The 13413-nt window shown below is 36.7% G+C and overlaps 1 protein-coding gene across 2 annotated transcripts in view; it reads right to left on the bottom strand.

Moving 5' to 3' along the window:
• Positions 1-13413, bottom strand: part of Col8a1 (collagen type VIII alpha 1 chain) — a 122113-nt gene that overhangs the window by 48378 nt on the left and 60322 nt on the right. For both annotated transcript variants that reach the window (XM_048346488.1, XM_048346489.1), the window contains exon 2: positions 752-872. The gene's annotated coding sequence lies outside the window, so the exon portion shown is untranslated. The remainder of the gene's footprint in view (positions 1-751; positions 873-13413) is intronic.

Raw genomic sequence — 13413 nt, 5'->3', positions numbered from 1 at the left:
CTGAGGCATCAATTAAAGAATAAAAGAGATTCTGGCCTTCTGTTAATAGTTTTCACTGTGGATATATTCAATATCAAATGTGAATGAAACCATATTTATTATATCATGCTCTGTTTTATACATCCTAGATTGTCTTTAGGAAAATTTAGTACATATCAGTTCAGTCATCTGAAAGGAATCATTTCTTCATTACAGCTTATAACTTTAAACTATAAAATATCACTTGGAAAAAAATATTGGCTCAATTAAGAGAAATATGATAATGGTAGAAAAACACATATAGACATGTCTGGGAGATGATAAGATTATTTTAATTTTCCCATTTGCACTGGAATTATTTATTTTACAAATCTCCAGATCTTTTATTACTTAATGTCCTCTGCTGAATCATGAAAAGAAGCTTAAGTTAGCAATTTTCCTCTGCAAAATATAGCTGCTAGCATCTGGTGAACACTTGAGTACCTATGGAAATGATTATTTTAAGACCCTAGTTCAACATGATTGGACTCAAAAATCAGCTAAGATCACTCTCTGTATTTTACTATAGGGAATTTAAAAACCTTGTATTCGCCATGGTCTCAAGTCCTTTGCAGCAGTGTAGATAGGATAGATGAGAGGATGCTAGCACTTGCAAGCAGGTTAGGCATCTGTCTGCCAATTGCCCATGTGTTCCTGGACAGTAATTGGTTGCTTCACCTGTTGACCACCCCTGAATCAGGCCCCTGCCCTTCCATCACTTTCCCATACTTACATTTAGACTTGGCTGGCTTATAGAATTGAGGAGCAGTGTCCTTTCTTGTGCCTTCCCGTGGCACCCTTGGGGCTACTTTTCTGTGTCTTCACAGGATGTTGCTCCACTTCCAAAACAGGTTCTGAAGTAGAATAAAAGAGGACAACTTTACTTAGTTGGGAAGACTATGAGAAGCAAAATTGTTATCAAAATGTGTTGTTATTGGCTCATAGAAGGAATTACATAAGAGTAGAGGTGCAAATGCACAATTCAATGAAAAGTACTATTGTTAAAACCAAAACTAAGGGGAAATAGAGATTGTTTATACGTTAATTCCGAGTGCATGAGTTTGTTTTATGTCATCAAGTATGTATTTATTTATTTTCACACATATATTGTTACAGCTGTGATCTGGAATGTCTCCCAAAGGCCCATGAATTAAAGGCTTGATTGCCAGTTTATGGTGCCCTTGGGAGATAGTAGAACCTGTAAGAGGTGCGGCTTTGTGGAAGGAAGTTAGGTCATTGGAGAAGTGCCTCAGAGGGAATACTGAGGCCTTGGCCTCTACTATAACTTTTTGCTTTTGGCTGCCATGTGGGGAGTAGGTCTCTTCCACCAACCATTCCTACCTTGGTGTACTAAGCCACTATTGGTACAAGGTAGCAGGATTTAGGGACCATAGATTAAAACTTCAGAAAGGAGGAGCCAAAATATTATTTTTCCTTCTTTTAAATGTTTGTCTAATACAAGTTTTGTATGTGGTTTTTGTCCAAATAGACAATGCATAGTTTATCTTCATTTTTCTCCATGGTTATAGTAGATATTTAATTTTCAACAATTCAGTTTCCATTAATCTATATATTTGACATAATTTACAAAAGATTGAGGGATTTGTGATAGAGGAAGCAAATTATGAGGAAATGATAAAAGAAAAGTTAAGAAAATGTACAAGTTAGGTTAAGGAGAAAAGTTTTATATAAGAAAAGCAAATTCTGAGCAATACACTTTTCATTCAATTTGTATACAAAGTTTCTGAGTTTTATTTATTTATTTATCTACTTACTCATTTTATTTATTTATTTATGCCAGTCCTGGGGCTTGGACTCAGGGCCTGAGCCCTGCCCCTGGCTTTTTTGCTCAAGGCTAACACTCTACCACTTGAGCCACAGTGCCACTACTGGTTTTTTTATATGGTGCTGAGGAATTGAACCCAGGGCTTCATGCATGCAAGGCAAGCACTTTACCTCTAAGTCATATTCCAAGACCCTTATTTATTTATTCTTCTTTATTTATTCTTTATTCTTAGTTATTTATCAAATTATAACTGATTTTTTTATTTGACAACAAACAAAAGCCTTTTTATTTTTAGATTTTGTTGGGGATTTTGATATGCTCTAACTCGTTGAATATAATTTGTAAAGCCTCTATCATCTAGACTCATAAGTCATACAAAATTTATCTCTACTTAATCTGCATTTCAGAAATTTAACTCTGTTTGACCTACTAAAGACACTTTGTTATAGTGTTTTTCACAGAGACTTGATTACTGAATATTTATTGAACCATAGTGTCTCCAATATACCATCTAGCTTCTGACATGTGGCCTCACTATAAAGAGAGTCTGCACAATGTTTGTTCAGTCTCCAATGGTCCAGAAATGTTTTGAACTTTGCTTCAACTTTTGGAAAATTAGATATAAATGAAGTTTGAGTTAGCCATTGGTGGTTTCAGACTTTTCTGTCTCTGGAAATCTATACAATCTGATTTTCACTAGTAATAAAATTCAGCAACAGTAGTGGACTCAAGAGCTTGCCTTTCCAGCTTACTACATGTATGGCATTGACTCCATGTAGAAGATTTGCATGTCACAAGCACAGTTGCCTCCAGGAAAAAAGAAGCTCTCCACAGTCTGACTTAATATTAGAAACAGGATGAAAATACATTTCAGTCTATCATTCTTTATTTATTGTTTAATCACGATTTATTGAAGAATTACTAAGTGTAAGGCATGATTTTTAGTCTCGGAAACAGACAATTGAAAATAAACTGGATACAGTCTTTACTACCATGGGACTAACTATATGAGATAGCAATTTTTTTTTGTAATGTTTATTGCCTCTTTTTTCTAGTTGCAGCAAAAACAGAAGAGAAAAATGATACACAGAATGAATAGAAATACTGAACATACATTACATACATATGTATATATGTTACATATAAAATTCATTTTACTTCTATCTAAACACCTCTCACACATTCACACCTAGGTAGATGTATTTTTGAAATGCGATGTTGCAAGTACAGAAAATAAACAGGAGAAATGTCATTTGCTATTTTTAGACTATGTGATTGGCAGCGTCATTTAACATTTATTCTTTGCCACATGTGCTTCAAAGGGGTTCTTTCCTCTTTATGACCAGAAAAGTATTTTTATAATTGTTACTAATCAAAAACTTTAAAAGTATTAAAATAATTATGTTTTTATCTTTAAGTAGTTGTACAAATGAGTCCCCATTCAATAAATCAGTTTATAAGTACAATACATCACGATTGATGTCGTCCCTTTCATCATTCTCCTCCATCCCTCTCAACTCAGTACCTCCTCTCAATTTTCTTAGTTTCATAGGCTAATCATTAAATTTATGACTGTACTCTCCCCTCACTCACAACTAAAGTTGTGATTCAAAATACACTTAATAGGGGCTGGGGATATGGCCTAGTGGCAAAAGTGTCTGCCTCATATACATGAGGCCCTGGGTTCGATTCCCCAGCACCACATATACAGAAAATGGCCAGAAGTGGTGCTGTGGCTCAAGTGGCAGAGTGCTAGCCTTGAGCAAAAAGAAGCCAGGGACAGTGCTCAGGCCCAGAGTCCAAGCCCCAGGACTGGCAAAAAAAACAAAAAACAAAACAAAAAAACAAAATACACTTAATAGATAAATTTTCAAATGTGTCATGGATGGAAATTTAAGAATGAAAACCATTAAGGATTAAGTTAAATTAATGCAACCACAGTATTTGTACTTAAAAATCAGTATTTTCTGATGGTTCTAGGAATCCTGGAATTCAGCTAAAGAAGGTAAAATAATAAAAAAAAATCTTCACCAAAGTTCTATTCATTGTAACAAAATTATGGAAAAGTTAAATATCAATCAATACATTCTTAAAATTTATATATTCTATATTACAGATTATGATGTATTTATTTATTTTAAAAATATATTTTATCATTATTGTCAGAGGATTATTATTTAGCATGAAAACTTTAAGATACTTTATTTGTTAATTCTGACCTAGGCACAACACACGAGAGTATAAAAATACAGGTTTTGGAGCCAATATGAACTTAGCTTTGAATCCTGGATTTTCCATATATTTCTGCTGGATATTTGGAAGTCTGATTTATCAAATTTCAGCAAGATTATTAGACTTTCTGGTTTTCATGTAAGAAAAATTGGGCTAAGTACCTATTGCATTAGGCTGAGTAATGAGTACATAAGTATACACTTTTATAAGCAATAATGTTAATAGTTTCATGAAGTTTAGCATTTTTAAGTAATAACTGTAACAGTTTCCCAGTACATTTGTCTGTTACAGTCTAAGGACACCATTTCTAAGATCTATATTCAAATTCACAGCACTTTCTAAACTCACTTAAAGTTCTACTTTTGCTCCTGTTTTTTTTTTTTTTTTTTTTGGCCAGTCCTGGGCCTTGGACTCAGGGCCTGAGCACTGTCCCTGGCTTCTTTTTTGCTCAAAGCTAGCACTCTGCCACTTGAGCCACAGCACCACTTCTGGCCATTTTCTATATATGTGGTGCTAGGGAATCGAACCCAGGACTTCATGTATACAAGGCAAGCACTCTTGCCACTAGGCCATATTCCCAGCCCTTTTGTTCCCTTTTTATTTCCCTTACCATAATCAACTGTTAGAAATTCAGAAAACAAAAAAAACCCAAAGACAGGCATTGGTGGCTTATGGCAGTTATCCTAGCTGCTCTGGAGGCTGAGATCTGAGGATCATGGTTCAAAACCAGCCCTTGCAGGAAAGTTGGTGAGACTCTTACCTCCAATGAATCACAAAAAAAAAAAACGAAAAAAAAAAACAAAACAAAACCTAAGGGACAGTGCTCACACTAAGTTTAAGCTTCAGGGCTGGCACGCGCGCGCGTGCACACACACACACCATTAAGCAAAACAAATGGTCAGCTTCCTTACCTATAATCTTTTGAAGGCTCCAATTGTACTAAAAAATATATCCATCCTCTCTTTCCCCACAACAGCTCATCTAAGTTTCCTGCTTAACTATCTCAACCTATTATACCTAGTAACTCCTCCTAACACTAAGAAGGAGTCTAAATGTTTTTTTGGTATATGTACCCCACAAGATTCCTGTTCTACTTTCCTGTCCTTGTCCTTGTTCTGTACTTTCCAGCCATACTGGTCTTCTTCTCAATATCATAGTGCTACACTTCCCTTTTAGTCCTTTGCACTTTGTCTGCCTGGATTGATCTTCCTTCCCAACACTAAGTAGGTGAACACTTCACTATTTAAATCTCAAACTCGAACATCACTTCCTCAATACCTTCCTTAACCATCATTCTAAAACCAAACATTCATGTTCATACATCTCATATTCTTTTCATTCTAGAGTAGCAGTTATGTTTTCTTTATGTAGTTAAACTTTTCGGGGGCGAAGGAGGGTGGAACTAGGGTTTGAACTTAGGTCCTCACATTGGCTAAGCTGACTCTAACACTGGAGCCAAACCTGTGGCCTTGCTTTCTCCTGGTTATTTTGGAGACAGAACCTAGTGAACTTTTCTGTCCAGAGTCTGACCTTGAGGCATGATCCTTCAGTTTTCAGCCTTTTGATAGGATTATAGGTCTGAGACAAGGGTATTTAGACATCTTACATTTAGTCTGCCTCAACTCTAATCCTGTTCTTTCTCATATCCATGATTGAGAGCAAGAAATTTGCTTCTTTCTCAACACCCTTGCAACCAGAATCAGGTCTACCACATGGTAGGTGTTCTGTAAATACTTGCTAGGCTCCTTATAAATAAACACTTTTTGTACTTCTGAAATGCAGAACTTATCAGGGCAAAAGAAACACTTGAGATTATTTTGAAAAAGTCAGAAATTATAAACTCTATGGACATTTAAAAAGGCTTTGATGGTTCTGATTAGAGTAAAGTACCTGGCTTCAATTGTGAAAAAGAAAACTCACAAACAAATCACAACAGTATAAAGCTTTTTCTTCAGGAGTGTGACGAGAGATCTCTTGTCAAAGCAGTTATTTTAAAAGCTCTATCACCATTCAACAGGATTCTTGCTTTGAAATAAAGAATGTTTATTTTCCATCTATATTTTTGTTACCACTAAACATGTAATTATTTGCTGGATAGGAACAAGTTTTAGTAAAAAGGACTTCCTTTTTAGCTTTGAATGTGTTGAAACATGTTTTTGTGTTTTGGGACTGGCTTAATACAAACATATACAATGAGAGGTGCTTTTTACTGCATTGGGCAGATGAGAATTAAACTGTTGCCAATGATATGGTTCATTCTGGGACTCAAGAAACTCATGAGTGGATCACAAGTGTCTACAGGAATAAGATGTATTTCTATAAAACCCACCAAAAAAATCTGAACTGATTTTCCAACCTTCCAATTATAAACATGCCATTACATTTTAGAAAGTATACAGTGTTCTGTTCTGTCAGACATTGACTCATATATATATATATATATATACTTTATTCGAAGTTTCTTCCACAAATAATGTGATTGTAGTCTTATAGTTCTTTTTTTTTTTTTGCCAGTCCTGGGCTTTGAACTCAGGGCTTCCTTTTGCTCAAGGCTAGCACTCTGCCACTTGAGCCACAGCGCCACTTCTGGCCGTTTTCTATGTATGTGGTGCTGGGGAATTGAACCCAGGACTTCATGTATATGAGGCAAGCTCTCTTGCCATTAGGCCATATTCCCAGCCCCAATCTTATAGTTCTTGAAGGAAGAGGAAATGCTTATTTGTTAAACATATCCTTAAGGCTAGTGTTCTTGCTAATTGTGCTATCTATCCTGTTTCCATTAATCCTTGTCAGTATGCAATAAATAAAATAAAAGGCAGTGAGATAGAAGAGAATGCTCTTTTACACAATGTTGAGGGAAAAGACTGGGGAATCAGGAATCTGTAAACAGAAGTGCTGCCTCATCTTAAGGATATTACTTCAGAGTTCAGTTTCAAGATTTGCAAGGGACACTGTATTTTATATTACCCAAACATAGAAGTTTTCTGGAACATGACAAATGCTAACTGATGAGCAATGCTATCAAATTGGGCAAAGATTCTATTGGACATTTGAATTGTTTAGAAGTGGGAAGAGTTACAAAAACAACAGACAGGTGAAGCAACTTGAAGTTCCTGAAAGTTAATCAAACTCTGGGCATCAAATTGTAGTCAGGTTTCACTTTTGGTCAGGAGATTCATATGACAGGTTTAGATAATTTAATGGTGATGATTCTCTCTTCCCCACCACAATCAAACCATACTGTAATGTCAATAATCCAAAGTCAAATGCCGTAAATGAAGCACTAACTCAGCATTGAAGCCTATTATTTACTGAAGATGCCTAGGTACTAGACTCTGTGCTACTAAATATACTTTAAATGCAAATAATTTAATTTTCAGCACAATTCCACAATAAAGAAACCTCCTTATATGGAAGAGCACTTAATAATATTAAATCATGCTGGACACCAGTGGCTGGCTCATGCCTGAAATCCTAGCTACTCAGGAGGCTGAGATCTGAGGATTGCAGTTTGAAGCCAGTAAACTACAAAAGGAGCCAGAAGTGAAGCTGTAGCTCAAGGGGTAGAGCATGTGCTTTGGGCACAGAAGCTCAGGGATAGTGCCCAGGTCCAGAGTTCAAGCTTCAGGACCAACAACGAAAATTTTCTCTTTATATATATATATACACACACACATGCATTTACATACACACAGACACATACACACACACATACACATACACATTTTAAACACAGTGTCTGTTTTTTCTGCTTTTCTTTTGCCAACACGAGTAAGTGGTTCATAACTGGTGCCTAGAAAACATTTATTGAATTAAACAAAATGTCATTTCTTTTGCTTTCCCTGAGGGAAAGATACTTATCTGTCATTTTATCCTTTGGAAATCTGACTTTGAAGATCCTTAGAGATGAAGAAGCATTGGGAATTTTGGGAGAAACAAAAACTGTGGAAGGGGGAATGCAGTCATACAATTCAATGTATGTCCTACAAAATTAAGAAAACTGAGGGTGGGAGTGCTATTGGGAGATGAGGGAGAATGATGAATGAGATGACATTTATCAAGATGCACTGCATTTATAAACTGCTTTATCAAATGGCAATTCCTTTGTACAACTACTTGAAAATAATTTTACAAATAAAAAGAAATGTGGATTGATTTATCTTGGGTTAGTGAGGAAGACTGACTCCAAAGAAAGTTGGTGGGTGTTTCTCAAGAGATTAGTGAGAAGAAAGACATGTTAAGCTGGCTTCATAGCTTCTTTTTGCCACAGAATAAAACACAAATAAGACAACTAAGAAATTATAAGCTTTTCTGAAGAGTGCTGAGAACACTCTTTTATGGCCATTGGTATTGACTGTCTATGCTTGGAACTGAGCACCCCAGCAAGATTGGGATTAACGCCAAGGGAAGTTTTCTGTACGTTTCAGGCCCTGGTGTATCATCTTTTCCAGTTGCTGATTGGACCCTGATGATTACTAAGAGTAATGGATGAGAACCTGTTTTGTTCTCATAGCTCATTATTGCTCCCATGGCTTGGCCCACTAAGTTATGCTCCCTCCAGAGGACCTTCCTGAAATTCCCCAGCCCAGTCTGCAGCCCAGACTCTTCATCTAAATGTGAAAGTCCACTTCCCCACCCTCAACTCCCAGGTGACAGGCACTTGAATTCCTCCAAGCAGATGGGGCAGGGGACTTGCTCAAACAACAGGTGTCCAGAGCCAGACTTGAACCATAAACCTGAGGAAACTCTTCGAACCCTCCAGCTACTGGGACCCTGCCCACACAGACTACGCTGATGTAAGTCCCTCTACCCCTGCCACTCATTATGCCTCCTGTCTCCTGACTCTCCTCAGGTTACTATGGCATCTCTCTTCAACTTTCCATTAAAGTTGATCTGAGTTCCCTTTCTGCTCTTTTTAATTCTAAGACCTTCATGACTCCATTTCCTAACAATAATTATGGCTTTGTTGTGCTCTAAGAAGGCCAGGGATGACACAGCATCTACAAATAGAGTCCACTCTCTACAGCTTTGGTTAATCCACAGTCGTTTATTAGAACATCCAGTTATTCCAGGAGCCAGTGCTGTCCAGCAGCCACACGATGCCCACCTCCACATGCCCACAGCAGTGCTGTGCAGAGTGAAACAGACTCCATACCTCTCCTCCAGGAGCTCACAATAAAAGCCATACAATTGGGGAAGTAAAAACAATGGGAAAACAGATGCACAGCTGTGTAAACAGAGAACGACAACAAATTAGAGGATTTTGGTACAAACTGTTACTGCGTGCCGCTGTTTCTATGTTGGAACTAAGGGGGAATTTTGCAGGTCACAGAACTTGCTGGAGCCCACAGGAAGGTACAGGAGGGGAGGGTGAAAGTGGTGGAGAAATTGAGCAAGGAGATAAGGTATCTTCTTCCTAGCTAACTACTCTGAGGGCCCATGTATTGCCATATAAGTCTCTCTCTCTCTCTTTCTCTCTCTCTCTCTCTCTCTCTCTCTCTCTCTCTCTCTCTCTCTCTCTCTCTCTCTCTCTCTCTCTATCTCTTACCCTATAAGAGATTTCATTGTAACCAGCCTGGAGAAGGAAAATGAAAACGTATTAAGCAGAGTACAGCCTGCCAGAGAGATTTCTGAAGCCTTCTTCCCACTGGAAACCAGGCTTAGAAGAAAATAAAAACCAGAATGGATTATAATTGTACATTCCACTTATAACCAACTCACAAAATGCCAATTGATTTTCCAAGGAAATGATTACTTTGGCTGAGTTTTTTTTTAAGGGGCAATGTTGCTTGCCACTGTCTAGCATTCACTGTCTTTGACATCCTGAACACTGTCAGAAATTAATCTGGACTCACAGAATTCAGCTGGAAGCAAATTCCAGGCAGTTCTCTCCCTCAGCCACTCCAGGCTGATAGGTATCTTTCTTCTTTTAAATACATCCAGATAGAGAATTTGAAAACCTCCTTAGAAATCTTTCCCAGAGTTTATAAAACCTTTACTGCCAATAAGATCTTTCCATCTAACTTAAATTCCTTTGGTTGTAATTTAAATTCATTTCCTCTTCTTCGTTCCTCATTAGACAGAAGACTACTACCCCCAAATAGCCATTTCTCTAAATACAGCTGTGAACACACAGCTCTTGCTTCTTTTGTAGGAACACATGACTTCTATTTCAGCTGGCATCTATTTATAATATTTTTCCCTTCACTTGGCTTCTGACTTTTGTAAAGCCTTTGCTAAATAAAGACCCCTTAAATTGTGTTTGATTAATTGATTTTATTCTACAAATATTGACAGTATAATGTTCTGTGTCCATACTAGCTGGACTTTATTGTCTGGTTCATAAAGATATAAATGATATTGTCATTTATACTTTGTTTCCCTAGAAATGGGTGAGGTAAAAATCCTAAGATATGGATGGTCATTTCTTAGTTCATTAGTAACCTTGAACAATTTACATCTAGCTAGCATGACAGAAGAAATGTTTGTTCACACTAACACAGTAAAGAGATGGACTAAATAATTTTAATTTGTTGTTCATCATAACTTCTCAAACATGAATATATGTTCTCAATATTCTTTGGGCCCAAACAAGAAGCTATTTTCCTTTAACAACCATTTGTTTTACCCACAATGGTTAATGTATAGCGTCTTGTTACTAGTTTCTCAAACAGTAGAGCCTCTAAAGGTTATTTTTATCTTTTATTTGCACATTTAAAAATATTTCCTCTTAGGTTAAGGGGTGCATTATTGTCATTTACAGTTCAATTAGTTTCTTTATATCCCAAATCATGTTTTGGTTAAGAAGACCTGCACATGTTTTACAAGATATCATATAGGAAATAATTATTTTATTCTTATTTAAAAGCATTTTAGGAGACTGAGAGGGGCATTGTAATTCTGTTTCTTCATGGATATGCTTCCTGTCTTTTATGCCCCAGGATCTTCTAGATATATACTAATCTAAGACAAATTGAAGATATGACGACACACCAAAGTTCCCTTTAAAATAGAATTCCTCTGTCCCCTAAAATTAAATACCAGGAAACTAAATGTATGTTATTAAAATAATTTTCAAAAGCAAGATTTTGAAAGCAGGTTATGGTCGCAGTATTTTAGTGATGGACCTTTTTTTCCCTATCATCTATTGTCAATTTTTTACTCATTTCCTTTTAAACTTCTGCTGCACTTTGAATTAAGCCTCAAAGGGCACAGCCAGGCCAACCATATCATTTACATCATAAAAAGAACCAGTGCAATATTTTCAGGGGTTTTATAATACAGGTGGATTTTCTTCAGTATTTTTTGTCTTTTTCTGCCATCATCCTGACTTTCCCTTGCCCTTGCTCTCATAGATACACCTTTCTTTAAAAAATTTTCTGCAGCTCAAAAAATGTACTTCATCAAGCCTAGTAGCTAATTAAACCAGGGATTTCTGAATTTAATAGTCCAGGTATCAAGTGGAATGAACACTTATTATAAATTTATTACGAATCTACCTTGATTTTAAGCCATTTCTTTTAGTCTTTCCTGGCCATCACCATATTCTGCTCTTTTTGCTTCCTCCAGCCTTGTTCCTCCAGGTTTCTATGCAACCTGAGCACACAACAAGTGCTCTGAACTCACTGGTTGACCCACTTGTCTACTGAATGGTCGGTTGACATTTTAATGGTTTCTCTTAATACTTTTGGTCTGTCTCATGCCACATAGCTCACATTACATGTCCATGAGTAATACTGGCATTGTGCCATCTGGCAGCCATCTGGTTTGGAGTTAGTGGTGAGGAAGGGGAATGGCAAGCTTGTAGTCTTTGGTGTGGCTCCCTGCTCTTCACCACTCTATTCCTCTTTTCATTTTTTTTTCCCAGCTCACTAGTCCTCTTCTCTCTAGTCTCCTGTCTTCTTTCATTCTTTGCAACCAGAAATCACCCAGAAAGCAGGAAGGGGGGAAGAGGGGTAAACCCCTTATGAGGGTTTGCTTTGAGTTTCAAAAATGCTGTGTTATCCTTAGAGTTCTTGAGCTAACTATTTCCCCCCTCCCCAGTTTTGATTCAGAAAACAAAGATGGCTTTTTCTTAGTGAGAGTTCTAGGTTTTGGACACATAGCTAGTTTTTATTTCTCTACACAGTAACAACTAAGCAGTTCATTTTGTTATGATGAACTGATTTACAAATGGCTCAGAGTCTTAGGGAAAACTGTTTCAGTTTAGATTCATCAATACAGGTTTCAGTTTAGCTTATGAAAAATTGCTTTTTGGTGAGTACAACTCCTTTGAAATCTTCTACTGAAGACAAGTATAACATTATAATCCTTACACAATATTTTCACTTTGAATTTTAAGAAAGGAGAATTCAAGTTAATAGAGAGCCTATATAGGAAAGGATCATGGTAAAACAATTTTAATAGGCATCAAGAACATGGCAAATGGAAAGTCTATAAGAATCTGGATTTTTTTTTGTTGTTGTTCTATTGCCACTCACTTCCTCTCTTGACAATCCTCTGCCTACCATTTAGTATTAGAAAATAATCTTCATTCTGAAACAGACTCGGCCATAAACAGGGAGTTAACTTGCCTTACTTGCTATAGTCACAGCAAAGAGATATCTGTGTGTTTACTCATAATATGGTATTGTGAAGCTACAAATGAGATGTTTTAAAAAATTCTGTGACACAACAGCTCTAACTGGACCCATTCCTAGAAATGATTGTTTACAGGATTTGGGTTCATAAGCTTTAGAATAGTTTTAGTCTTACAGAACACTGTCACAAAGATAAGATTGAAACTGAAAATAATTAATGATTATAATTCCAGCAATGTGCCCTAGCAAATGTGTCAGTATGCATATAAATACCAAAATTGATTTAGTCAAAGCAATGATTCACTTCTGAGAATCCAGTGACATGGAGGAAACTGACAGAGTAGTAATTCCAAAGCTTTTAATGTTTGCTAATTGTATGGTCTTAAAAATCACAATAGATCATTAGCTATGAACATATGATTACATAAGAGGAAGCTAAGAGAAATGACCTCCAAAATATGGGAGCAAGTGGTTTATCATTGAGATTATGATTTTCAACTTACTTTGTGAAATTATTTCTTTTTTCCTCTGTTCATCTTCCCGATGATTTAGCCCCTGTTGTCACTGTATTTGATTCTAGTACCCTGAGTATTTAATATGTCTGTCTGAATTAGGGAAGGGAAGGGGAACATTAAAATGTTGAGACAAAGGATAAAATGCAATGCAATGCAACGGCAATACATACAAGACCATATGTTGTAAAGTAATTGTACAAGTGGGGGAGGACTGGGAGGAAGAGGGAAGGTAGGAGAAAAATAAGGAGGGGGTATCAAGTTAGACAAGAAATATACTCACTAC

This window comes from Perognathus longimembris, chromosome 5 (genome assembly GCF_023159225.1).
Source record: "Perognathus longimembris pacificus isolate PPM17 chromosome 5, ASM2315922v1, whole genome shotgun sequence".
NCBI classification, from domain to species: Eukaryota; Metazoa; Chordata; class Mammalia; order Rodentia; family Heteromyidae; genus Perognathus; species Perognathus longimembris.
This window is presented reverse-complemented; position numbering and strand designations above follow the sequence as displayed.